Source organism: Muntiacus reevesi, chromosome 11 (genome assembly GCF_963930625.1).
Source record: "Muntiacus reevesi chromosome 11, mMunRee1.1, whole genome shotgun sequence".
Lineage (NCBI taxonomy): Eukaryota > Metazoa > Chordata > Mammalia > Artiodactyla > Cervidae > Muntiacus > Muntiacus reevesi.
The window spans coordinates 58,038,751-58,064,878 of record NC_089259.1 but is presented as its reverse complement, the minus strand read 5'-3'; the positions used below and the strand labels follow the sequence as shown (position 1 = coordinate 58,064,878).

General features: G+C 36.4%; 1 long non-coding RNA gene across 2 annotated transcripts; it reads left to right on the top strand.

Moving 5' to 3' along the window:
• Positions 1–598: 598 nt before the first annotated feature.
• LOC136144459 (uncharacterized) lies at positions 599–25,716 on the top strand. Of its 2 annotated transcripts, none has more exons than XR_010658550.1 (3): positions 599–714; positions 1,355–1,473; positions 25,075–25,716. It is a non-coding gene; the product is annotated as an uncharacterized lncRNA (long non-coding RNA). The 2 variants fall into 2 exon arrangements; XR_010658551.1 differs by lacking the exon at positions 25,075–25,716 and adding an exon at positions 14,914–14,939.
• Positions 25,717–26,128: the final 412 nt, after the last annotated feature.

The window sequence follows — 26,128 nt, the reverse complement described above, 5'->3', positions numbered from 1 at the left end:
TCAGGTACAAGTGCAGATAATTAAGCTACTTCCTCCTTCCTTCAAATCCACCCTTTTAAACACTCCTTTGTGATGCTGAACTGGAGGCCTACAGGCTGAAGTATCCTTTGTCTGCTGGCTGTCTGTCTGGGGCCTACGTTCCAGCAATACAAAAAGGCTGGAAAGGGAGGAGGAGGGTTTAAGGGAGGCGCCCTTGTTTGGTTTTGAGTCTCAGGTGCTGTTGCCATAGCAATGAACTTTCACCTTGAAGTGGCCTTTGGATCCTGGCTCCAGCTTCTTGCTGCCCTGCTAGAACCGTTCTCCTCACATCTCTTCAGAGGTTCCAGCACCAGCCAGCGTCCTCACATCAGCGGTCTCTATCCCACAGGCTCCGTCACAGGGCCCGCCTCCAGGGCTCTAGAGCTGGCGATGACAGCACACCACCTTGGTGTCCGCTGGTGCCGCTGCTTCGGAGCTCCTTTTATTTCCTTTTAGTTCTCTGATATGTTTAACCAATTACTAATACTGTATTAAGTTGTCTTTGTTTAGTAATTAGGGTGACTTCTGGTTTTCTAACTTTACCCTCCTTACCTTTGGTTAGACGAGTGGGATAATGCTACTGCTGACTTCCTCAAGCTGGGGCGGTGCAGCGAAGGGACGCAAAGTTGCACCTGGCCACCCATCATGGTTCGCCTTTCCTCAATCACAGCTGCGTTTATTACTTGCCTAAAGAAAGTAAGTTTGTGTTTTATTGAGTGTTATGATACCTTCAAAATCAAGTATGCTACACATTTTCTGACATAGTCCAGAATAACTGAAAAATATATTTCACAACTAGCATTGTTTTCCTTTTTATGGTATCTTTTTCATGATGGATAGATAAATTACAAATTTATGCTTTAGTATAAATTTACTGAAATGTGATCATCTACATTATTTACAGAATTTAAGTGTTTCAGATGTACAGCTGTTTGCTAATAATTTCATGTCTTAAAAATATTCCAATGTTATAGTCACGCTTTCTGGGAAACAAACTCACTCAGAAGGACAATGCAGATAGTGGAGAGCAGTTTATTACACCGGCGGGCCCAAGGCAGAGTCTCCTCTTAGCCAAGGACCCTGGCCAACATTTGTGAAAATCTTTTATACCCCATGTGTACATGTCCAAACCCACCACCCCAAATCCCTTGAGGCTTACAAAGGAAGGGTAAATACAATCACAATAACCCCATCATTCACGTGTTATGTGTTCCAACAGTTAATAATCAATAAGCCCGCGGTTACATTCCAACCAGTTAATAACCGCTAAGCCTGTGGTTACATTCAGATAGATACTGTCTGGAGGCAGGGGTGATTAGTGTCTGTTTTCTCTTAGGTGATGAGTAACCTGGATACTATCTTCAAGGTTCCCGGTGGCCGAGCACGATCAGCACAGACAGGCCTGAGATGGAGTCCAGGCCCTATGAATTCCTTCTTCACAAATATAAACTGCAGGTATCAAATATTTAAAAATAAAAACTTGGTAAAGATTTTTTTCCAGTAATAAAATTTACATACGAAAGTTGCATTTATTCGCAGGAAGTTACTTTTCCAAATCTTTTGCTTTTCACTAAGTAAATGGTTTGCTATTATAGAAAGTAGTTTATCTGTTAAAATGCCACTTACTGATATTGACTATTTCTAAAATAATCATACAAGTGATTTTGGATAGCAGCACTTCCAAGTGCAGTTATTAATACTGAACATTTATTCATTTGGAAAGGCATTTTATTTTAAATCACTCTGTAGAATGCAAGCATGGCCTTTCAGCTATGATTAACCATGGTGTAAATTACAAGCAATAAAGTTTAATTATGTCATATTTATGCAAAATAATATAATTGAACATACATATAAGATATTCACATTATGAGAAAATCAAAGTCATTTAGGACAATCTGAATTTTTTTTTTAATTCCATGAGATGTTAGGAATAAGAATGGAAATTTAAATTGTTTCTTTAGCATGCAAGACAGACATATAAATAATTGTAATGAGCTTGAATTAAATACAATTTTGAATTATTCAATTTTTAAGAAAATAAATACTATATACATATGTACACACACACACATAGACACAAATGAAATTCACTTTTTCTGTTCAAATTGCATCTCCTGTCACATATTTGATTATAAATCTCAAGAAATCCCAGTCCCCCAGCACTATTATAAAAAAGGACAATTATAGCTTAACTGCTTGAGCTTCCCTAGTGGTTCAGCAGTAAAGAATCTGTCTGCAGTGCAGGAGACACAGGAGATAAGAGTTTGATTCCTGGGTTGGGAAGATCCCCTGGGGGAGGGCATGGCAACCCACTCCAATATTCTTGCCTGGAGAGTCCCAGACAGAGAAGCCTGGTGAGCTACAGCCTGCAGAGTGGCAAACAGTTGGATACAACTGAAGTGACTGAGCTCATATGAAGAGCTTAATTGCTTACTGGCTGAGAAATTACACACACACACACACACACACATGCCCACGCACACATGTATACACAAGCATGCACCTGGGAATCTGTACCCTGTCACACATAGGGTGCATCAACCAGAATAGAGCACACATTCCCCACACAGTTAGACCACAAATCCTATTTATTCTTTGACCTGTATGTTCACTCTGTCTTTGCTGATTTTCCCAGACTTTGGCTAAACTCTGTAGTCCTCCTGCCAGTAAAGACAGCCAGCCAATTGAGGTATTATGGTTTGAGTATATTCCTTTAGAACTTAGAATCCCATCTCTATAAAACTGGAACCCAAGTTTGTTCTTGTGATATAAAGTCAGGTAATAATCACTTCCCTCCCCCCACCCCCAATAAAAATTATGTGCTGATTTGTACATTAGTGAGAGTCCCCTCAGGTGATTAATTAAAGCAACTTAAGTTGTGAGTTGCTTTAGAGAGGAGACATGGCAAAAAAAGTACTAATTACATGTTCAGAGTGCTCACATAATTGTTTGCCTTCTCTTCATTAGCATCAATTTGGGGAGAATGAGGACAAATATATTCTATTTCCACCATCCCCTTCCCTGAGTCTATTTTCACTGTTTGAATCTATCTTTTCTTTTTTGCTAATTTTAAAGAACAAAATAAAATTACTAATTCAAAATTATTTATTCAGTTTTACCCGCTGGGTTTATCAAGTGGTATTTGGAAAACTATCTTGGCATTTTGATGAATTCTCCTCAAAAGTGAACTGCATAAAGGTTTTTATGCCAGGGGGGGTAAAAAAAAGAATTTGGCTTTTTTTGCTTTTTAAAATGTACTTCTTAAGTACAAGATTCCAGCAAAGCCTCAATCATGTCAGAACATTATTATCACTCTTTCTCACGACTCAAGTCATCACCCCCACCCCTATGCCATAGTATCTTAGGAAATCTATGTTCAGTCTTCAAATCACAATTGGGGAGTCATTGTTATATCTCAGATTCATTTCTCAGTTCCTGGTATCTGCACCTTTAGGTTCACACCCTTATAATACCTTTCCTCAAATTGATGATTTCTTTTTTTTTCTTTGAATGTCTGTCAGCTCCCATTTTATCACTCGCAATCACATACCACCTCACTCCCCAATCTCAGACCTGGCTCAGCATTGCTGGAGAAATAAATTAAAGCCCAAATCTTCTTCAGCCAAGAAAACCTCACTACCAGCTTAGAAGAGAAAGAAAGCAGTTTTATTATTAAATAAGTATTAGACCAGAATGTGGGGTATATCCCAAGCAATTCACTAAGATTGCAGAGACTTAAAGAGATCTCACTTCTTTATATGCCCCAGCAGATACCACCCATTATACATGTTCTCAAGATAAACAATAGCCTGTCCTCAAGTAAGAGGACTTGACATCACCACTGGGCACACACAGTCCATCTTAACTTTACCTGGTAATAGGGGGTGATATCTCTGTTAACTAAGTGGCTTTATCTGGAGAAAGAAAAACCGCTCTTACCTTTACAACAAAAGGTAAGTTTGCCATTTGGAGTTAGTTGCCTGCTGAAAGCTAGTTTTCTGCCTTCCCACAGAAACTAGGAGATTGGGGTGCTTTTCTGAGTTTGTTTGTTTTTTTTCTTTTGCAATTTGTGATTCTTTTTTTAAATTTATTTTTTAATTGGAAGAGAATTGCTTTAAAATATTGTGTTTGTTTCTGCTGCCCAACAATACAAATCAGCTGTAACTATAGTTATATCATCTTTGGAACCTCCCTTCTCTTCCCCCAATCCACCCCTCTAGGTCATCAGAAAGCTCCAGGCTGGGCTCCCTGTGTTTTATAGCAACTTCTCCCCAGCTATCTGTTTTACACAGGGAAGTGTATATATGTTGATACTACTTTCTCTGTTTGTCCCACTCTTTTCCATCCCGTGCTGTGTCCACAAGTCAGTTCTCTATATCTGCATCTCCATTCCTTCCCTGTTAGCAAAGTTTTAATGACTGAGTTTGAGAGAACTGGTTCCCAGATCCTTTAGAAAGACAATCCTAGGTCTTAAAACTGATTAGAGCTTTATGTAATTAAAAAAAACATTTACCTACATTTCACAGAGAAAGAACTTACATTTGCAAATGTTCTTAAGTAAATGCTTTTAAGAAAAGAAAGGCAGGGTGACTGGAGGTGGGGATCTCCTTTATTTCCTAGTGGGAGAATATTTTCTTTTTTTCTATTTATATTTACTCTTATGGTTTCAGTATCTTGGTCATAGCTGGCTTATTCATGAACAAAGGCTGAATAATAGGATCCACACATATTTCTTTATTTGTGAGTATTCAGGATAAAGAAACTATTTTCAATAATTAACTAACAACTGTCTAAAAATATGGAAGTGGTCCAAAGGGATAGAAATACTATTCTGCATCATATAGAATATCATTTAAAGTTCCGTTATGAACATCTGACTTACAGGATGAAAATGAAGGGCAGCATCAGTTTAGAGAATTTCCCTAAAGAACATTTAATAAAGTCCTCCTCTTACAAAAGAAAAGTGAAAACCTTATTATCTTACTCTATCAGATTGGCAGTGGATTTCATTTTAAAGTGAATTGGTTTATGTAACTTTATGTTGGTTAGAATGATCTTCTTAGGTACTACTAAATTCTAATCTCTAAGAAAGAGAGGTTTATGGGTCCAGGAATAACTTTAGAGTCCACATTTCTCTGACTGGACCTTAGGGCTAACTAGACCAGTGAAAAAGAAGCCCCTAATTTATATGAAACAGTTTTAGGACTACTCGGGAGCAGGGTTGAAGTTCAAGGAAATAAATGCTGGGGATGGTAAGGAAAGGGAAAGAATATCAGAGTATGTCTGGAGCTTGCCAACTTTATAAAAAGTGAATAAATGCAGATCCAAAACAGCCAAGAGGAGAACTTAGAGTCCTTCTCCTGCTCTCCCTAAGTTTCCCTTCTCTCACATATGGGACATTTTCCCTGCATCTCTTGTATTCCAAGAATATTTCCATCTTAACTTTATACACACTATGTTCCCAGTAAGCAACGCTCCCCTCATTTCACTTAGGTCTTTGATCAAATATTAGCTCCTCACCAAGGTCACCCCTGCTCGGTATCCCTCTTCCTACATCACCGACTCAATGGACATGAGTTTGGGTAAGCTCCGGGAGTTGGTGATGGACGGGGAGGCCTGGTGTGCTGCAGCCCATGGGGTCACAAAGAGACACGACTGAGCGACTGAACTGAACTGAACTGAACTGAAGGCCACGCCTGCTCAGTATCCCCCTTCCTGAAATACACTTGATGGTTTGCCCTACATTGTCCTCGACAGTGCTTATTATGACCTGATATTGTTCCACTTTTAAATCTATTTTGTCTTCCCAATTAATACAAAAGTAACTACCCATTCCAGTATTCTTGTCTGGAGAACTCCACAGACAGAGGAATCTGGTGGGCTACAGTCCATGGTGTCGCAAAGAGTTGGACAGGACTGAGGGACTGACACATATACAGACATCTTTATAGCAGAAACTTTGTAGATCTTCATCACAGTGTATCTGGAAAATACTGCCCAGAACAGAGCCTGGGGAAGAAAAAGTGCTCAGAAACAACTTGAAAAGCTAGACATTCAATATAAATTCTGAAAATTGGAAAAGAGGCCAAAATTAGGAAATTCAGTGTTTTAAAGTGTGCCCATTTATAAACACTGAGTCTTTCAAAAAATCATTCAATGCCTGTTATTTTAGCATGTTTATTTAATTGAATCATATAGGTGACAGAAAACATGGAAATCAGCTCTGATAAACTATTCTACAACATTCACTCTGCTCCTTGTTGCATTCTGAAGACAGGATTGAAAAGGGTCTGGCATCATTGGCTTCACCTTCTCTAAGCAATTTTCACTATGAATACTCCAGCACATATGGTCAGCATATATGAATGATCATGTAATGGGACTCATCAGTTAATTATCCTGAATCATCTCTATTAGTTTTTAACTTATAAAAGTTATTAATTAATGGTCTGATATTCCTCAATTTTTGTTGCAAATATTTAGAGTTATGTAACTTTTCCCTCAGCATTTAATATAGTGTCAGACAAATAATACATATTTAGTAGGTATTTGTCACCAGACAATGAATAAATGAATGAAAAAACATTGCTATGAAAAATGAAATTTAGAGTTTACAAAAGGCCAAAACAAAGACTGACATGATGAAGAAAGGCATTAGACAAGGGACTGTGAAAATCTGAACAGACTTCATAGGTAGATTAAGTAACAAAAAAAAATGTGAATGATTTGTCTATGTTTTTCATTTTTATTTACATGAAAACATGTTATGATTTAATCCAACACATTTTACTCTAACTCACTTACAGTTTTTACTGAAAATGGAAAACTAGGGAGTTCTTAACATTCTCTGATTTGCACATATCAAGTAAGCCTTTACTCCCCAAATTTTGATTAATAATAAGCTATATAGGAAGAATGGGCTTCCCAAATGGTACTAGTGGTCAAAAACCTGCCTGCCAATGCAGGAGACCTAGGAGACCTGGGTTCAACCCTTGGGCTGGCAAAATCCCCTGGAGGAGGTCATGGCAACCCACTCTAGTATTCTTGCCTGGAGAATCCCGTAGACAGGTGAGTCTGGCAGGCTACAGTCCATAGGGTGACACAGAGTCAGACAGGACTGAAATGACTTAGCATGCACATATGCACACAGAAAGAATAGGGTATATGAAAAAGGGTATAAAAGACAAAGTCTAATAGAATCCTTTCATCTATAATTAGATGTTTAAATTTCTAATGATGTTCCTTAGTAAAGATTTCAGAAGAAAGAGAATTTATTGTTGTAATCAATGTGTTATAATCTATGTCTTGGTATAATTTAGCATGGTGAACTTTCTTTCTTGAAGCCACATTTTAGCTAATAACAACTTCAAAAAATTATTTTAGGAGCAATCTGATGGCCTGGCAGGGTGAATCATTATATAATGAGGACAATCTTTTGGGATAATTGATTAAAAACTGAATTAATTGAGAAAGCTGAAGGAGATATGTCTTTGTTATGCAACATACTTCCTTTTTCATGTTTTCTGTCACTCCTTAGATATACTAATAGAGCTCTTTGATATTAAAATATGGAATTGTCCTTTGGGGACCAACAACAGAATGATGTTAATATGTTAAACTCACCTTAGTGAGGATGAATTCTAGCCTCAGCAATAAGAAGATAAATGATACCCGGAGCTACAGCAAAAGCAGCAATATCTATGATAAATATTGTCATGTGCCACAAATTTGAATAGCTTATAAAGCACAGTATATAGAAAGTATATAATTCAGGTCTAATATTCTTTACTCTCTGTTGACTCTTTAAAAATACTTAAACCATTAAATTTCAGCATGAAATTTTGAAATTCAAAATTTTTTTTGCAATCATTATGCATGCATGCTAATCACCTCTGTCCTATTCAACTCTTTGCGACTCCATGGACTGTAGCCCACCAGGCTCCTCTGTCCATGGGATTCTCCAGGCAAGAATACTGGAGAGGGTTGCTACTTCCTCCTCCAGGGGATCTTCCTGACCCAAGGATCAAACTTATGTCTCTTACATCTCCTGCAATGGCAGATGCGTTCTTTACCACTAGCACCACCTGACAATCATTATAGCTTTCAGTAAGATCATCAGTTAATATAAGCTAAAGCATACTTAGTATGCATTCAACACTTACTATTTATTACTTATTGTGAGAAGCCCTTGATACCTATAAACTTCATTGTTCCAGTAACAAGCCTGTAGCAATATTTATCATCCCTGTTTTTTACATTAAGAAACAAAGACTTGGAGAGTTAAAAGAACTTCCAGGTCATCTGTCTGCTCAATGGTTTACTTTGAGAGACTCAGCTCTAAAGCATTCTATTAATATACCAAGTAGTCTATGTATTCAAAATTTCAGTTTTGCCTTTATCATTTTGTTAGTTCCCTCAAACAATTAAAAATTAGCATATATGCAATCAGTAATAACATGAGGTCTCATCACTGCATTGGGCATTGGGGAAATAAAGATTAATTAGACTTAATTACTACCTTTAATGAATACTCAGGCACAGTTGTAAGCAGGTTGTTATATTATACTGTAAGAAATGATCATTGAATCATAAAGTGCTGCATAAGCAACAAATGAATGGTGCTCACCTTTCTAAGGCCCAGCAGGCTTTGATGGGCAGCCTTTGTTATTTAGATGCTAAGTCCCTTCTGACTCTTTGCCACCCCACTGACTGTAGCCTAGAAGATTCCTATGTACATGGGATTTCCCAGGCAAGAATACTGGAGTGGGTTGCCACTTCCTGCTCCGGGAGATCTTCCCAACCCAGGGATCGAACCTGCATCTCCTGTGAATTCTTTACCTCTGAGCCACCAGGGAAGCCCTTGATGGGCAGCCTAGGTGGGGAGAAACAGCACATCATGTTTACCTGGATGGACATGGAAGGGTGGACTCTTGGTGGTACCTTGCCAGATCCACTTTGGCCACCATATTCATCCCTAATAGCTGTAAGTGTTGGCTGATAGTCAGTCACAGCTGATCTTTTGTCCAGGACATTGGGCCTGTGCCTTCCTGAGTGTTCCAGAAGCTGCATTCATCTCTGCTACTTGAGGTGGACCTCCTCGGCCAATGGCTGAGTGACTCAGGGTACACATTTCTTCTCTCTTGTTTACAGAGAGCTGAGTCTCTGGTAGGAATTGTGCTCCCTAAAACCCTCATGGTTCAAGCTAACCAGTTGCCAACTAAGAACTCATTTTTGCTTAGTTTTTCTCTCCCAGATCTATCCAGTTTTATTCACTCCCCTTCTTCTGAGAGTATCCCTCTAAATCATTTGAACAATAGTTTCTATCTCAGCCTCTGCCTCCAGGGAACCCAACCAAAGATACATGCTTGTGTGTATGTTCATTCAGTCATGTTGGACTCTGTGACCCTAAGGACTGTAACCTGCCAAGCTCCTCTGTCCATGGGTCCCAGGCAAGAATACGGAACAAGTTGCCATTTTCTCCTTCAGGGGATCTTCCCAACCCAGGGATTTAACCCACATCTCCTGCATATTCTGCACTGCAGGCAATTCTTTATGGCTGAGCCATGGGGAAAGCTCCCAAAGACATATTGTGTCAAACCCACATGATACATAAGATTGGGTTTTAGGGTGTATTTAAGGTAGTAGAAGAAGGCAAAGAGGTGAGATAGCTGAATAAAAGAGGTAGACAAATAACAATTTCAAACTCATGTTTTCATAGGTTATATGTGTGCACGTGTGTATTCATAAGATTCTTAAAAGCAGGAATCTTATCTTCTTCAACTTTATATCTCTTGAGGTTATATCCCTTGAGACGAATCCCACACAGGACACACACCCCTTATCTGGAGCTGTGTGCTTCATACTGTAGAGATTATAAGCCTTTTGAATAAATGAACAAAGACATAGGATGGAAAAATGTGACAATAATCTTGTCAAAGTTTATCTACCCCAATGTTTGACAAAATATTTTATGCAAACATTTTTATCAATTGTTCTTGATATGTTCAAACACATTCAAGCCTAGCTGTCATAACAAACAATTATGCTATTTGGACATGCCATTATTTGAATGAAACATAGCAAATATAATAGTGCAATTGTCACAAAATCCAACTCAAATTGATTTAAGCAAAAAAGGCAATTATCATATTATTTAAATGAAATGCCAACAATTGTAGTGTCAGCAGTTCTGTCTTAATCTGTGTCAAACAGTGTCACCAGAAATAGTCCTTTCTCTTTATCGTATACTTCTGTTCTTATTGGTTTTCTCCCACATCTAATGAAAGCAGAATTACTGCCCTCAGACCTAATTCTTTCTATAAATAAGCTGGCAAAACAATAAAACAAGAGGACTTCTATTTTAGTATATTATCATACATTTTCATGCTTTACTTTGTTTACAGGGTGAATAATATGTCTTCTCCTGAAATAACCACTGTGGCCAGGAGCTAGTTCTATACAGATTTACCAGGACTGTATCATCTGGTGTTTCACTAATAAAAACCCTGTGGATAAGAGGATTTGGTTCTTGGCTTGGCTACATGTGGATCACATGTCCCAAGCCTGGTGCCAGGGACAGAGACCTGCATTGTTCTTCTGGACTCGGAGAGGGGACTGACAGGAGACTTTTCCAAAAAGTAATTAAGGATGTTAGGTAGTCCCATGCCAAAGTATTAGGTTTAGAAATGGTATTTATGGTGAATAATACTGAGTCAATGCATGGAAAATACACTTAGAAATGATGCTAAATTATGGAAAAGAGTTAAATTATTAGTTAAGAATAAAAATTACTCTTTAAAATTTCATAAATGCACATGAAGATTTTAAACTGTTTAATGGAAAATCCCCTAATAGAACTCAAATAATTTGAGGGATATAAAATATCTCTCTTTGAACTTGTTGAGGTATAAAATATTACCCTTGGATAAGCCAATTTTGAATACATGGAAGAGATAATTGTATATAAAGTACCTACTGGGTAATATATTCTTTGATATTAACCATTTATTATTGACAAAACACATACATAAAAAGCATACACAATAAAATATAGTTGAATGAATTTTTATGACATGAATATTACTCCAACTGATATCAGTTCAAGAAATAAATCTTTGCCAAGCACTCATGTAAGGCCTCCCTGTGCCTTGTCCCAATATCAAGTCCTCCCCTTCCTACATAAGTAGTCACTATTCTGTCCTTTTATTCATCACTGCTTATGTTTCTTTATAGTTTTACTCTCTAAATGTGTAAACCTACACCCTAAAATTTTAGTTGTTATTTTTAAGGTATATTCATGGCTTTGCATGTGGTACTAGTGGTAAAGAATCTGCTCATCAATGCAGGAGATACAGGAGATGCCTGTTCAATCTCTGGGTCAGGAAGATCCCCTGAAGGAGGGCATGGCAACCCTCTCCAATATTCTTGCCTGGAAAATTCCATGGACAAAAGAGCCTGGCGGGCTACAGTCCATGGGGTTGCAAAGAGTTAGATATGACTGAAGTCCTTAAAATTTTTAGTTGTTATTTTAAAGATATATTTAATATACAGATTTTCTCTCCATTGTTTGATTTCTTTCTTGCACCTTATCTAATGATGTGCTTGTTCTCTTTGGCCTGTGGAGTTTCCCATGGTCTTGGTTTTGTTGATTACATACTCATGTTTCATGTTCCTCTGTCCTTTGCAGTTCCTGAAAGTTGGCATATGGGATTAGAAGTTAGGTAGGACTCAAATTTTATTCGTTTATCCAGATTTTGGGTGATGCTATGTTCTTTCATAAAGAACCTCAGATGTTTGCTATTCCTTCCTTTTGTGGCATTGGTAGCCATCGGTACTAATAGATCGATCCTTTAATAGCCATTCATACTAATAGATCCTTTCATTTGTTTGTTTGACAAGTGGTAATATTTTAATCCTGCTGTATATTTTATTTATATATGGAACAATTTTATAAATAATTACTTATCTTTTGATTATGCAATGTTATGTCTCAGAGAAAAAGTAGTATAAATATCGTTTGTTTGTATGTTTCATTCTCTGTATTTGAAGGTACTAAATTGTTGCTTATTATCTACAGAGGTTAATATTTTTAATATCCTTATAAAGTGATAGATTTGAACACATTTGATAGGCTTTAGTTCATTGCAATTACTACTCTTAATTAGCTCAAATAATATTGTCTTTGATAGCAGAAAACTTTTCAGGCTGATTTTCTAGCTTTTTGACAGTATGCCAATAAACTCTGAAAGCTTTCTGATATCTGATTTAACAGGAACCTTCAGGCTAATCTTACACAGGTTTTTTTTTTTTTTTTTTTTGGTCTCAAAACATGAATAGTCTTTTCTCTCTAAGCAATATTTTTTTATGTATAAGATGGCATGCTATGACCACAATCTGATCTCTAGGAATGTTCATTGCTACTATGTGGATCATCATTTCTAGGCATTTCAATAGTTATAGCTAGGAAAATATATGATACAAACACAGGCTACAATGTGTTCACACAGGTGATTTCAATTGTGTTCACACAGGTGATTTCAATTAAAACACTGAGCTATAGGCTTTTTACTGATATGCCTCTGTATAGCAACCATATCTCCTTTTTTCCACACCACAAATCTTGGTTCTCAAAGATACAGGAATTGCAGGATTAGAATATCCCATCAAAAGTACATATCACGGCAAACTGAATACCAATATTTGTACTCTCATTTCTTATCACTCAGGGTTCTCTAGAGGCATAGGATAAATAAGACAATTTAGATAGATATATAGAGACAGAGATACAAATATCAGGATACATATTAGAATGGAAATATGTATATATATATATGTATATATATGTAGTAGCTCAGTGGTAAACAATCTGCCTACCTGTACAGGAGATCTGGCTTAGACCCTTGAGTTGGGACGATCCCCTGGAGAAGGGAATTGCAACCCTCTGCAGTACTCTTGCCTGGAGAATCCCATGGACAGAGCAGCCTGGCGGGCTACAGTCCATGGGGTCACAAGAGTTGGACATGACTTGGTGGCTAAACAACAAGTCAACATGACCTATTATTGTTGGTGTTAATCTTGATGAGTTGAATTACTTCATTACGATTTTTCTTTCTAAAAGTACTCTTTTTTCCTCCCTTTCCAAACAGTACAATTTGGTAAGAAGTACTGCCTGTGTGTGTTCAGTTGCTCAGTTGCTCAGACTCTGTGCGACCCCATGGACTGTAGCCTACCAGGCTCCTATGTCCATGGAATTTTCCAAAAATGCTGGAGTGGGTTGCCATGCCCCTCCTTAAGGGGATCTTTCTGACCCAGGGATCTAACAAGGGATCTCTTATGTCTCCTACATTAGCAGGCAGGTTATTTACCACTAGCACCACCTGGGAAGTTCTACTTACTGTATACTTTGGGTTATAATCCAATACCACTGTATTTTGCAGCTTAAATTGCCTAGCTTTGGCCATCTGCATCTCTTTCACTGGTTTCTTTGATATATATCTTACAATTATATATAATTACATATAATTTTTCTTGTGTATCAAGAAAAGTGTGGCATTTTTTGATTTAAGAAAATCATATACCCCAAATTTTATTTTCCTGCTACTCATCTGAGCTTCACTGTTGATTATTTGCTTATACTACATTTGACATAAATGTTGTATCATTGCCTTTCAGATGAATTGAGTCTGCAGGTAACCTGAATCTGCCTATCTGTCCATATCTATCTATCTATCTATCTATCTATCTATCTATCTATAAATTTATTTTCTTGCTTTCTGTCATTAAAATATACTTTAGACTTATACTGTTACACTGTAGACTTATATTGTTATCCCCTGCCCCAGCCCTAGAATCCTAGCTATTTTTCTGGAGGTGCTGGTCCCCTTTTACTGGAGAATGACATTAGAAACTGAATATTGTTGGGATGTCATGGCTTCTAGAATGTGCCTCTGACTAAGGAAATATGTGTTTATATGTTAACCTGTGTTATACATGTATTCATAAAATTTAAATATATCCATCCATCCAATGAGAAACTTCGCTCCAGTAAGTAAGATTTGTTTATTTTTTATATATCCTGGTTATATAGCTCAGTTGGTAAAGAATCTGCCTACAATGCAGGAGACCTGGGTTCAATTCCAGGGTCAGGAAGATCCCCTGGAAAAGGAAATGGCAATCCACTCCAGGATTCTTGCCTGGAGAATCCCATGGGCAGAGGAGTCTGGCGGGCTATAGTCCATGGGGTCACAAGAGTCGAACACAACTTAGTAATTAAACCAACACATGCAAATATACATTACACCCATACTTCTCTATATTTCAGATGTATGGACATGTCATTTTTCCTTTATGGATTGACCAATTTATTGCCATGGCTCAATTTACTTTTGTGGCTTCTGTGGCACTTTCTTTTTTTATATAGTGGATATCTAATTAATAGTAGATTTCCATTTTTAAGTCAAATGACAGTTCATTTTTTATTGAAATATATGACCAAAACAATTTTTAAAAATACGCTTAATTTGAGGTAAATTTGAATGATCAAGTAATGATGTATATAAATATACAAACATGATAAATGTATATAATGCACATATGATCATGCTATATGTCTTACAAAGATAATTAGTGATCTTTGGTTGCCATAACTTAATGAAGATTAAAAACTTATAGTGAAAACCATTGTAATATTTCATTAACTATGCAAAGGTATCTTTAATATTGCCAACTTTCAAAGTCACCTCAATTTTTCTTGCATATTAAGAAAAGTTTGGGATTATATGATTTAACAGAATCATATACCCAAAATTATTTTTTCCTGCTACTCTTCTGAGCTTCACTGCTGATTATTTGCTTATACTGCATTTGACATAATGTTATATCATTGCCTTTCAGGTGAATTGAGTCTGCAGGTAACCTGAATCTGTCAAAATGATTTTGATAAAAAGTAGGTTTCAGAAAGTTGTTTTTTTCCTTTCTAATTCTTTTTAGAAGATGCTTCTAAAATAATAAATATACTCCCTGGAGATAATTAATCACAGTGTGATTTTTAAGACATAATTATTTGAGGATATATGACATTTTAAGAATGCTCCTTTAAGATGATGTTACTTTGATTCTTTCAAAATACATCCTGTCTCAGCACTCATCATTGTGAATGTACATATGGCTATTTGTGTGAGGACTATGAAGTCAAGTATGTATTTTATTGTGATAATGTATATAAATCTACAAGATCTATTATATAAAGAACATGCAGTAATTTAGATAGTTTAAAGGAATTAATTTGAGGAAATGGCAAGCAATACTAAGTTTTTGTTTTTAGTCTTAGATGTCCAGCTATTTTTCTTACCATCAAATATACCTAAATATATTTGCAGCTGTTTACTTTTAGCTTAAGATTTTTAAAGAATATGTTATGATCAGACTAAGCTTTTCTTTATAGAATATTATCAGTTAATTGATGCAGGTAGAAAAATTAATTAGTAAATTCACCATTTTTCAAAAACTGATGAAATAATTGATCTGGAAAAATAACATGAGTGAATGCAAAAAAATTTAGGTCAAATGCTTGTAAAAATTATTCTTCATAGCATGGTAAAATTCACCCACAGATCATTTGCTGGTTGTAGGGAAAAAGAAACTTTACCAGCAACCCAGTTTTCAGCAACTAAAGCCACTAACAAAATTAAATGGATATACAAAGTAAACGCTTTGTACTATTACATCAGGCAATAGATATATGAGAGTTAATTAAAATATTCTCTGTAATTTAGATATTCAGTTCAGTTCAGTCGCTCAGTTTTGTCTCTTTGTGACCCCACAGACTGCAGCATACCAGGCTTCTCTGTCCAACTCCCAGAGCTTACTCAAACTCAAGTCCATCGAGTCAGTAATGCCATCCAAATATCTCATTCTCTGTTATCCCCTTGTCTTCCTGCCTTCAATTTTTCCCAGCATCAGGGTCTTTTCAAATGAGTTAGTTCTTTGCATCAGGTGGCCAAAGAATTGGAGCTTCAGCGTTAGCATCAGTCCTTCTAATGAATATCCAGGACTGATTTCCTTTAGGATGGACTGATTGGATCTCCTTGCAGTCCAAGGGACTCCCAAGAGTCTTCTCCAATAACACAGTTCAAAACCAACAATTCTTCAGCACTCAGCTTTCTTTATAGTCCAACTCTCACATCCATCCATGACTACTGGAAAAACCGTAGCCTTGACTAGACAGACCTTTGTTGACAAAGTAATGTCTCTGCTTTTTAATATGCTGTCTAGGTTGGTCATAACTTTCCTTCCAAGGAGTAAGCGTCTTTTAATTTCATGGCTGCAGTCACCATCTGCAGTGATTTTGGAGCCTAAAAAGATAAAGTTTGTCACTCTGTCCATTGTTTCCCCATCCATTTGCCATGAAGTGATGGGACCTGATGCCATGATCTTAGTTTTCTGAATGTTGAGTGTTAAGCAAACTTTTTCACTCCCCTCTTTCACTTTTATCAAGAGGCTCATTATCAAGAGGCTTCTTACTTTCTGGCTTAAGGGTGGTGTCATTTGCATATCTGAGTTATTGATATTTCTCCTGGCAATCTTGAGTCCAGCTTGTGCTACCTCCAGCCAAGCATTTCTCATTATGTACTCTGCATATAAGTTAAACAAGCAGGGTGACAGTATACAGCCTTGACAAACTCCTTTCCCCATTAGGAACCAGTCTGTTGTTCCATGTCCAGTTCTAACTATTGCTTCTTGACCTGCATATAGATTTCTCAGGAGGCAGGTCAGGTAGTCTGGTATTCCCATCTCTTTCAGAATTCTCCGCAGTTTGTTGTGATCCACACAGTCAAAGGGTTTGGCATAGTGAATAAAGCAGAAGTAGATGTTTTTCTGGAACTCTCTTGCTTTTTCATTAATCCAATGGACATTGGCAATTTGACCTATGGTTCCTCTGGCTTTTTAAAATCCAGCTTGAACATCTGGAAGTGCATGGTTCAAGTACTGTTGACTCCTGGCTTGGAGAATTTTGAGCATTACTTTGCTAGTGTGTGAGATAAGTGTACTTGTGCAGTAGTTTGAATATTCTTTGGCATTGCCTTTCTTTGGGATTGGAATGAAAACTGACATTTTCCAGTTCTGTGACTGCTGCTGAGTTTTTCCAAATTTGCTGACATGTTGAGTGCAGCCCTTTCACAGCATCATCTTTTAGGATTTGAAATAGCTCAACTGGAATTCCATCACCTCCACTAACTTTGTTTGTAGTTATGCTTCCTAAGGCCCACTTGACTTCACATTCCAGGATGTCTGGCTGGCTCTAGGTGAGTGATCACAGCATCGTGGTTATCTGGGTCATGAAGATATTTTTTATATAGCTCTTCTGTGTTCTTGCCACCTCTTCTTTATATGCTCATTTAAAATAAAATTTAGATATGCTTATTTGAAATAAATTTTAAAAAGAAAATGCAAATAAAAAGTAAATACTATATTTTATAATTGCTTGTTATGAAGAGTATTTTATTCACACTTTAATCAAATTTCTTTTCTGAATTTTACTCTGGTCCTTGATAAAGAACTAACATACAAAAGTAAAAAAAAAAAAAAATTTACCATATAAACTTAATAGTCATTTTTTTCAAATTTTTAAATTAAATAAAATTTTTTCTTTTAAGTAGATGTTTTCAGTCTAGTCAGATTTAGAATCACGGACCTGGCATCAAAAGAAAATTGACTACCATTGGTACAACAAGGTCAAATTTAAGCTGTTGACCTTAGTGATAGACACATAGAAAGCAAAATAAAGTGAATTTGTGAGTCAGTCTTCACACTTGGTTGGACATCTGGAAAAGCACTCTGTATGTCTTATCTGTTGGTTGTGACTAGTTAAAAACATTGTGCCATAAAGTGCTTAAAACAATGCTTCATACAGAATGAACTATAAACATAGTGTATGCTAATATTACTTTATTATTATCCATATGATTATTCATTACTCTTGTAGGTAGTACTCCATAGAAAGTTAAATAAAAGACCCCCAAAAAATCATAGTACCAAAGTATGATTTAGTCAAAAGGATTTTTTGCAAACTAGAAAAAGGAAAGAAGCCATTAAGTAATGAAGCAAATGTCTTGTTTCCTCAATCAAACAAGTGCTAGAGAAAATGACCAGAAATTATATGGTTACAAAAATAAACTTTTCTACTAGTCACAAATTACATATTTAGATTGCCCATTATTCCCTTGACATTCTGGAAATCTTGCTTGATTAATAGCACATTGGAAAATGTATTAAAATGCATACACTTTAAATCATACTAAAATATATTTTTCAAATGATGTTAATTTTTTTATTGCAAGTAGATGCAGAAAGCAGGAGGAGAAAGGGACGACAGAGGATGAGATGCTTGGATGGTATCGGTGACTCGATGGACATGAGTTTGAGCAAGCTCTGGGAGCTAGTGATGGACAGGGAAGCCTGGCGTTCTATGGTCCATGTGGTCACAAAGAGTCAGATGTGACTGAATGACTGAACTGAGCTGATGTGCAAAAAATAATTTTGTCTTAGCTTTTGTTTTCATACTGCAATTTTATTATGAATTTTCTAAATAAAAGATTATCTGAAACCCATATCACATCTTGTGTGTATAAGGTGTGTATCATGACACATTTATTTTTCCAGTAGTTAGTTCCTTAAGCAATCTTGCAGCTTCCAATTTCTCCTTCTATTATTCTCAGTCTTGACAGATTAACTTTATATAAATAAATAATTAAATATTAAAACATGTAGGTTTAAACATATTTCAATAATATATGTGTATAAATGATATAAATGTGTATATACATAAGGAGAGAGAGAGAAGGTCTGGCTCTAAAGGACTGCTGTCTACACTTTAACCTCCTCCATCCTAAAAAGATCTGTTAAACTAAGTTAAACACTTTTCCCTTCTAAATCTGTTTGTTGTATCTCTGCTTTCATATTCTTCCCTTTTGCCCCAGTTTATGTAATATTTCAGTTCAATTTCTGGTTTACACTACAAAACCAATTTACATCATCACAGTCTACCAGGAAGTCTCATTCAGCTGATACCTGTATAGCGGCACTTCCTGAACAAGTAATTGAAAGTTTATCAGAATGTTGAGTGATAACTGTTGATTTCTCCTTTGATTAATAACATTTCCACAGGAGAAATTTCAGGCGTCACCATCCTTCACTTTGAGAACGTCATTAGAGACACCACTTCTGTTTTCACTATGCAACTTCCACTTTCACCTCCCAAGGTAGAAAAAGATACAATTTAATTGTTGTGTCTCCCATTTTTAAGATGATGTATCTTAGGAGTGTTTTTTCCTGCTTCTTTTAATACTGTATACAGTATGTGTGCTAGGGCTACCCAGGTAGCTCAGTGTTAAAGAATATACCTGTAAATGCAGGAGACACGGGAAATGTGGGTTTGATCGCTAGGTTGGGAAGCTCCCCTGGAATAGGAAATGGCAATCTACTCCAGTTTTCTTGCCCGAAGAATGTCATGGACAGGGGAGCCTGGTGAGCTACAGACCATGGGGTTGCGAAGAGTTGGACATGACCGACTGACTGAGTACCCATGCACAGCGGATGCTCTAGCCCTGTAGCCCCTTCTGGAAATATAAGGGAGGAATAAAACATTCTCTTAATAATCCAGCTATAGCTGGTCATGTTCTTTGATTCTGAAATAGAAAATAATAACCTAACTTCATCATCTAATTCTGTTCTGAGTAGATGCTCATTGATGAGGCTTGTATGTCGATATTGCTTTGACTTTGTACGTGTCTTTCCTCAACCAGAGCCCCAGCATGAGAAAAACTTGGCAGTTGTATGCTTTATGGATTTACAGCTTCCAAAATAATTTGTAATCATATTTGCCTCCTATAGCCTACACTTAACTTGGAGTGGGAATTAAATAAATGTGTGGTGTTGCTATAAATGAATTCTAGTTTTGTTATCAAAAGGAATCCTATAACTCTGGATCTATTTGATCATTTAATGTTGTATTAAACAGCAATGAAATATAGGAGTTTTGGGGTCAGTTTTCTCTGGTTAATTTCTGGCTCTATGTCATATAAGTTTAATTTAATTGCAGAAAATTTTACTTTACTTACCTTGCATAAATTTGTTGTAAGGAGGTAATAAAATGAGAGACATTTACTTCCAAGTATTATATCAAGTGCAGAATAGCTGGTTTATAGTTTAAGGAATTTTTATGTGCCAAATTCTTTGCTTAATGACTTTCTTAGGTCATTTCTTTAAATTCTCTCTCAACTATTTGATAAAGGTTCTATTATTATTGTCACTTTACAGGTGATAAATGAGACACAAAGAAAGATTAAGTACTTTTCTTAAATCCTACGTTAATTAAATCACTTCAAGACCCCTGCAATCACTACACTATTACCTTTGTGCTTAGGTTCAGATTCTGTGTTACATCTTGACGATACAAAGATGAGTAAGATAAAATTGCAGATATTATAGTGGAGAAAAATAAAATATAGAAGTGAGTCATATTTTACAACATTTTTGCATCCATTCTTGGTACTGAAATTTTATATTGTCAGAAAACATACTCCACCCCAAGGGTGCATTATACTTCAAGTTTATCCATGTGAAATTCTAGGTAATTATATCATATTTCAATTTCAAGTTAAACTGTTATCATGAAGTGTGGCGTTTATTTTGACATCAAAAATAGATGAGTATCTTTATCACAAGGAAGTAGGATTTTACTTAACTTGAATTATATCCACATAAACATAGTGAAATGGGTCACAACTTGAGAAGATGAGAAAAAGGAATTATTGAGAGAATTTAAAAATGCAGACTCGCACAGCTTAAAAAGACTATAAAATTGCCCACTTACCTTAACTTTTATGCTATTTATTATTCTCAAAATTTTTAAAAAGCATTATTAAAGTATAGAACAATTAATCAGTTAGCAATTGATCAGTTCTGCTCAGTTCAGTCGCTCAGTCGTGTCCGACTCTTTGCGACCCCATGAAGTACAGCACACCAGGCCTCCCTGTCCATCATCAACTCCCAGAGTCCACCCAAACCCATGTCCATCGAGTCGGTGATGCCATCCAACCATCTCATTTTCTGTTGTCCCATTCTCCTCCTGCCCTCAATCTTTTCCAGCATCAGGGTCTTTTCTAATGAGCCAGCTCTTCGCATCAGGTGGCCAAAGTATTGGAGTTTCAGCTTCAACATCAGTTGTTCCAATGAACACCCAGGACTGATCTCCTTTAGGATGGACTGGTTGGATCTCCTTGCAGTCCAAGGGACTCTCAAGAGTCTTCTCCAACACCATAGTTCAAAATCATAAATTCTTCAGTGCTCAGCTTTCTTTATAGTCCAACTCTCACATCCAAACCTGACCACTGGTAAAACCGTAGCCTAGACTAGATGGACACTTGTTGGCAAAGTAATGTCTCTGCTTCTTAATATGCTATATAGGTTTGCCATAACTTTCCATCCAAGGAATAAGCATCTTTTAATTTCATGACTGCAGTCACCATCCGCAGTGATTTTGGAGCCCAGAAATACAAAGTCAGCCACTGTTTCCTCTGTTTCCCCATCTATTTGCCATGAAGTGATGGGACCTGATGCCATGATCTTAGTTTTCTGAATGTTGAGCTTTAAGTCAACTTTTTCACTCTCTTCTTTCACTTTCATCAAGAGGCTTTTTAGTTCGTCTTTACTTTTTACCATAAGGGTGGTGTCATCTGCATATCTGCGGTTATTGATATTTCTCCTGGCAAACTTTATTCCAGCTTGGGCTTCATACAGCCGAGCGTTTCTCATGATGTACTCTGCATATAACTTAAATAAGCAGGGTGACAATATACAGCTTTGATGTACTCCTTTTCCTATTTGGAACCAGTCTGTTGTTCCATGTCCAGTCCTAACTGTTGCTTCCTGACCTGCATACAGGTTTCTCAAGAGGCAGGTCAGGTGGTCTGGTTAAATTAATCAAATTTATAATGTATATTCTATAATTATATAATAATATATAATTAATAATGTGCTTACTGATCTTAGGTGTGAGGGTTGGTAATAGATGGAAGGTAGAAGAATTTCTGCTAATAATTCAAGTTTTATTGACCAGTATAAGACCAGTTATCTTAATATAAGACCAGATATGTTAATGAAATATTAATAAGCTTTGGTAGCTTTGATATTTAAGAACTTGCCTTCAATGCTGGACAACTGGGATCAATACCTGGGTTGGGAATATCCCCTGGAGAAGGGAATGGCAACCCACTCCAGTATTTTTGCCTGGAAATTCCATGGACAGGGGAACCTGGCAGGCTGCAGTTCATGGAGTTGCACGAGTTGGACACGACTGAGCAATTATACTACTACTACTAACACTACTACGTGTTAAGAAGCACACACATCAATTTTACAAGCCCAAGTGTTGAAATAAAAGCTGGTAATCATAATTATATTTTGAAAACAGATCCAAAGGCTGGAAATGGTAAAATCATGGTGTTGATTTAACCTACTGTCTAGGACACTTGTATGTGGAAATTGGGCAAATTTATTGTCATTGACAATAAGGAAAAGAATTAAATATATTTAGCTATAGACTGGTAAATCAAGTATTATGTTGGGCTATGCCAAAAATGGGGGAAATTGAGTAAAAATTTACTTCTAAATGTACAGAACTTTCAAAATGCTGTTGCAATATATTAAAACAATTGCAAAATGTTAAATCAAATATACCTATTTTCCTGTTGCAAGTGGGATTGGAAAACAAATCTTAAGTATATTTTCTCTTGATGATATGTTACAAAGTAGAGGTAAATAACATGACCAATGATCTGTAAAAATAGTTAGCTATGCAGTATGCCTCTTAGGATTTTCACATGAAACACAATACTGAATAAATTGTTAAACATGCTTTATCTGTGAGGAGAACATGCAACACATAGCTGGATTTTTAAGTGAAGTAAGCAATAAGGTATACATCTGATTTTCAAATTTTGTCTGTATGTGTGTGTGTGGGTGGGATAGTTAATGGAATTAAAATGCAAAAAGCTAAGGAATAATATAACTTGGTAGGGGCAAGACTTGAATACTAAAATTTATACTAAAATTTCACCTGTATTTCTCCAAACATAATTTATATCTATCTTTTAGACTAGACAATGCCCATTCTAATACTTCTATGTAACCAATGCAAATGTATGCTTAAGAGATATTAGTTATCTGTATGTGGGCGGAGGAAAACACTTAAAACAGAAATTCAGTAGTATATTTCAACACTAATGAGCTGGCTCCCCCATCAACTGGAGGAACTGGATTTACCAAAGCTATTAAGACACATACAGTTCTGCTTATATATGAACATTTAAGGCGATGTGTGTTTCAATCATCCAAGAGCATTGGTTCAAATGGACAAAAAGTCAGGAGAAGACAGACATGCAACTGATAATTCTACAGATCCTTTTTTATAATTTATTTATTGATCCTTCCTAGAGTAAAAGTATTCTGTTTGCTACTGAGGAAAGAGCAATGAACAAAACAGGAAGGATGCCAGTACTCAAAGCTCATAGGGATTGTCTAGCCAAGGGAACTTCACTCAATACTCTGTAATAACCTATATGGGAAAAGAATCTTAAAAAAAAAAAAAAGGAGTACATCTATATGTCTAAATGATTCACTTTACTTACACCTGAAATTAACACATTGTAAATGAACTATATTCCAATTAAAAAAAAGTCAATGTCTCATTGACTCTGAAGTTATCTATGAACGTGTGCATTTAGTAACCTCACTAAGTAGATATCAGACTTTTCTGTTATTTCAGATGGTAAAGAATCAGCCTCTCAATGCAGGAGACTGGGGTTTGATCCTTGAGTCAGGAAGATCCCCTGGAGAATGAAATGGCAACCCACTTCAGGATTCTTGCCTGGAGAAGTCCATGGACAGAAGAGCTTGGTGGGGTACAGTCCATGGGGTCACAAAGAGTCGGACACGACTGAGCCATTTTTACTTTACTTTTAAGTAGATATCACATTGATGTAAGTTGAGAGAAAGGGAAAACTCTTGACAGTAGCATTGGCTTTAGGGAAAGACTTAAGTAGCCTTCCTTTTAGCCTCAACAAGCTTGAAAATTCTAGACCTTCAGAGTATGATATTTCTTAACCAAGCAAAACAAATGAGTAATGCCAAAGCAAAAGTCAAAGCCAAAGCCAATAAATCACTAATGGAGTGTAAAAAGAGAGAGAAAAATAAACAGAGCTTGTGACTGCAATACGGTAGATTTGGGAAAACACATACAGCATAAAAGTTGTAAGGCAAAAGATCAAATACATGTTTTTAGAGCAACATTTCATCTTTGACTAAAAGTATCTGAATGAAAAGTAAAGTATTTTCAAATGTTCATATGTGATCCTCAAGGTATTTCAGGACAGAGGAAGATTACTCAGCATCTAAGTCACTACCAAAGTTTGAAGGGATGATTTTTAATATATATTTTTTTAATAAAATTAGAGTTTTGTTGAAGTAATTTAGTTTGCCATGACAGGCTCCTCTGTCCATGGAATTCTACAGGCAAAGAATACTGGAGTGGGTTGCTACGCCCTCCTCCAGGGGACCTTCCAGATCCAGGGATAGAACCCAAGCCTCCTCCATCTCTCTCATTGGCAGGTGGGTTGTTTACCATCTGTGCTACCAGGGAAGTCCATACATTTATATTTCTGCATAGTTCTCGTTATATGTAGTTCTTATTTGGGGGCAAGATGAGTTCGCTCAAAAGGTATAGTCTTTTTGTAGTCACAATTGTCTCACTGAGCTTTTAGTGGTATCTCTAAATACCACCTACTGTCTGAAAAATGTGAACCACAGTTTGTCCATTTGGCTCAGAGACCTCCATTAGCAACTTTTCCCCCAGGCATCACCGTGTTTCACTCTGTACATGCATAGCTATGTATTTGGCCAAAAGCTTTCAGAGACTTCTAGAAAGTGTGGATTTTTGGCACTTTTCTTCTGTGCAAAATTTTAGTACTCTTCTTCTGTTTGCTCTTTTCTCTTCAGACCCCTGATTTGAAATTTTATTCATCTCCAGACTCCCAAACTCTTAACATGTTGCTTATGCATTGAGATTGCTGAATCAGCCAGAATTCCACTTGTCTGTGCTGCAGTATGAAACAGATTCTGAGCCAGAAAGTTACGCTGTGCATACACCAGCTTACATGATTCCTTATCAAATGGTTTACAGACCTGGACTCTTCTGTGTTTCAGCCCTGAAAAACTGTTGTTTCATGTAGTATATTTGATATTACTTTGTTTATGATGGTTAAGTCCCAATAAACACTTTTCCATGACAACTGGAACCATAACTGCCCAAGTTGAAAGTTGTAAAAGAAAAAAAATCATTCAGTGCATATCTGGTTCCCAGGATTCATGCTTTTGTTTGTGCAATGCATTCATTCACTGACCTTTCCAAATCTAATTGTCACCTGTCTTTAGCCAAATCCTCATATTTACTTTCTTCGATGCTTTTTGCGATTACTCCATCCTATTTTATACATAAAGTCTTATAGTTATTCTTTGCTATGCAACCTAATTTGAAGTAATTTCATACTGCTTGTTGATAAGGTTTATGTCATTTTGCTGAACTAAAATTTATTCTTTGGATTCTTCAATTATGCTTAGGTGGTGTTAACTACTTTTTATGGAAGGGAATCATATTTTATATTTATCTCTTTTATTTCAGTAACTACAGATGCAATATTTATTCATAATTAATCAGTCAAAATATACAGTGATTAACGTAAATTCCCATAAATTGCCTAGACAACTATATTTTCTTGTCCGTATTTGTAAAAATATTAATAAAACTACACATTTAAGATCAAAGACTACTAGTTTTATAATTGCCTGGTCTTTTATTTCTTCAATGTCATTTGCTATCTATTATATAAAGAATTATGTTGGATTATAAAATGTTAGCAATGAAAATTCCTTACATGCAATCCCCTTATTTTTTAAGATATGCAAACTGAGACTAAGGGAGGTTTAATCTTGTCAAAGACCATAGAGCTTCATACTGACAAAGCTATGGTTAGAATGCTGGTTTGCCAACTTC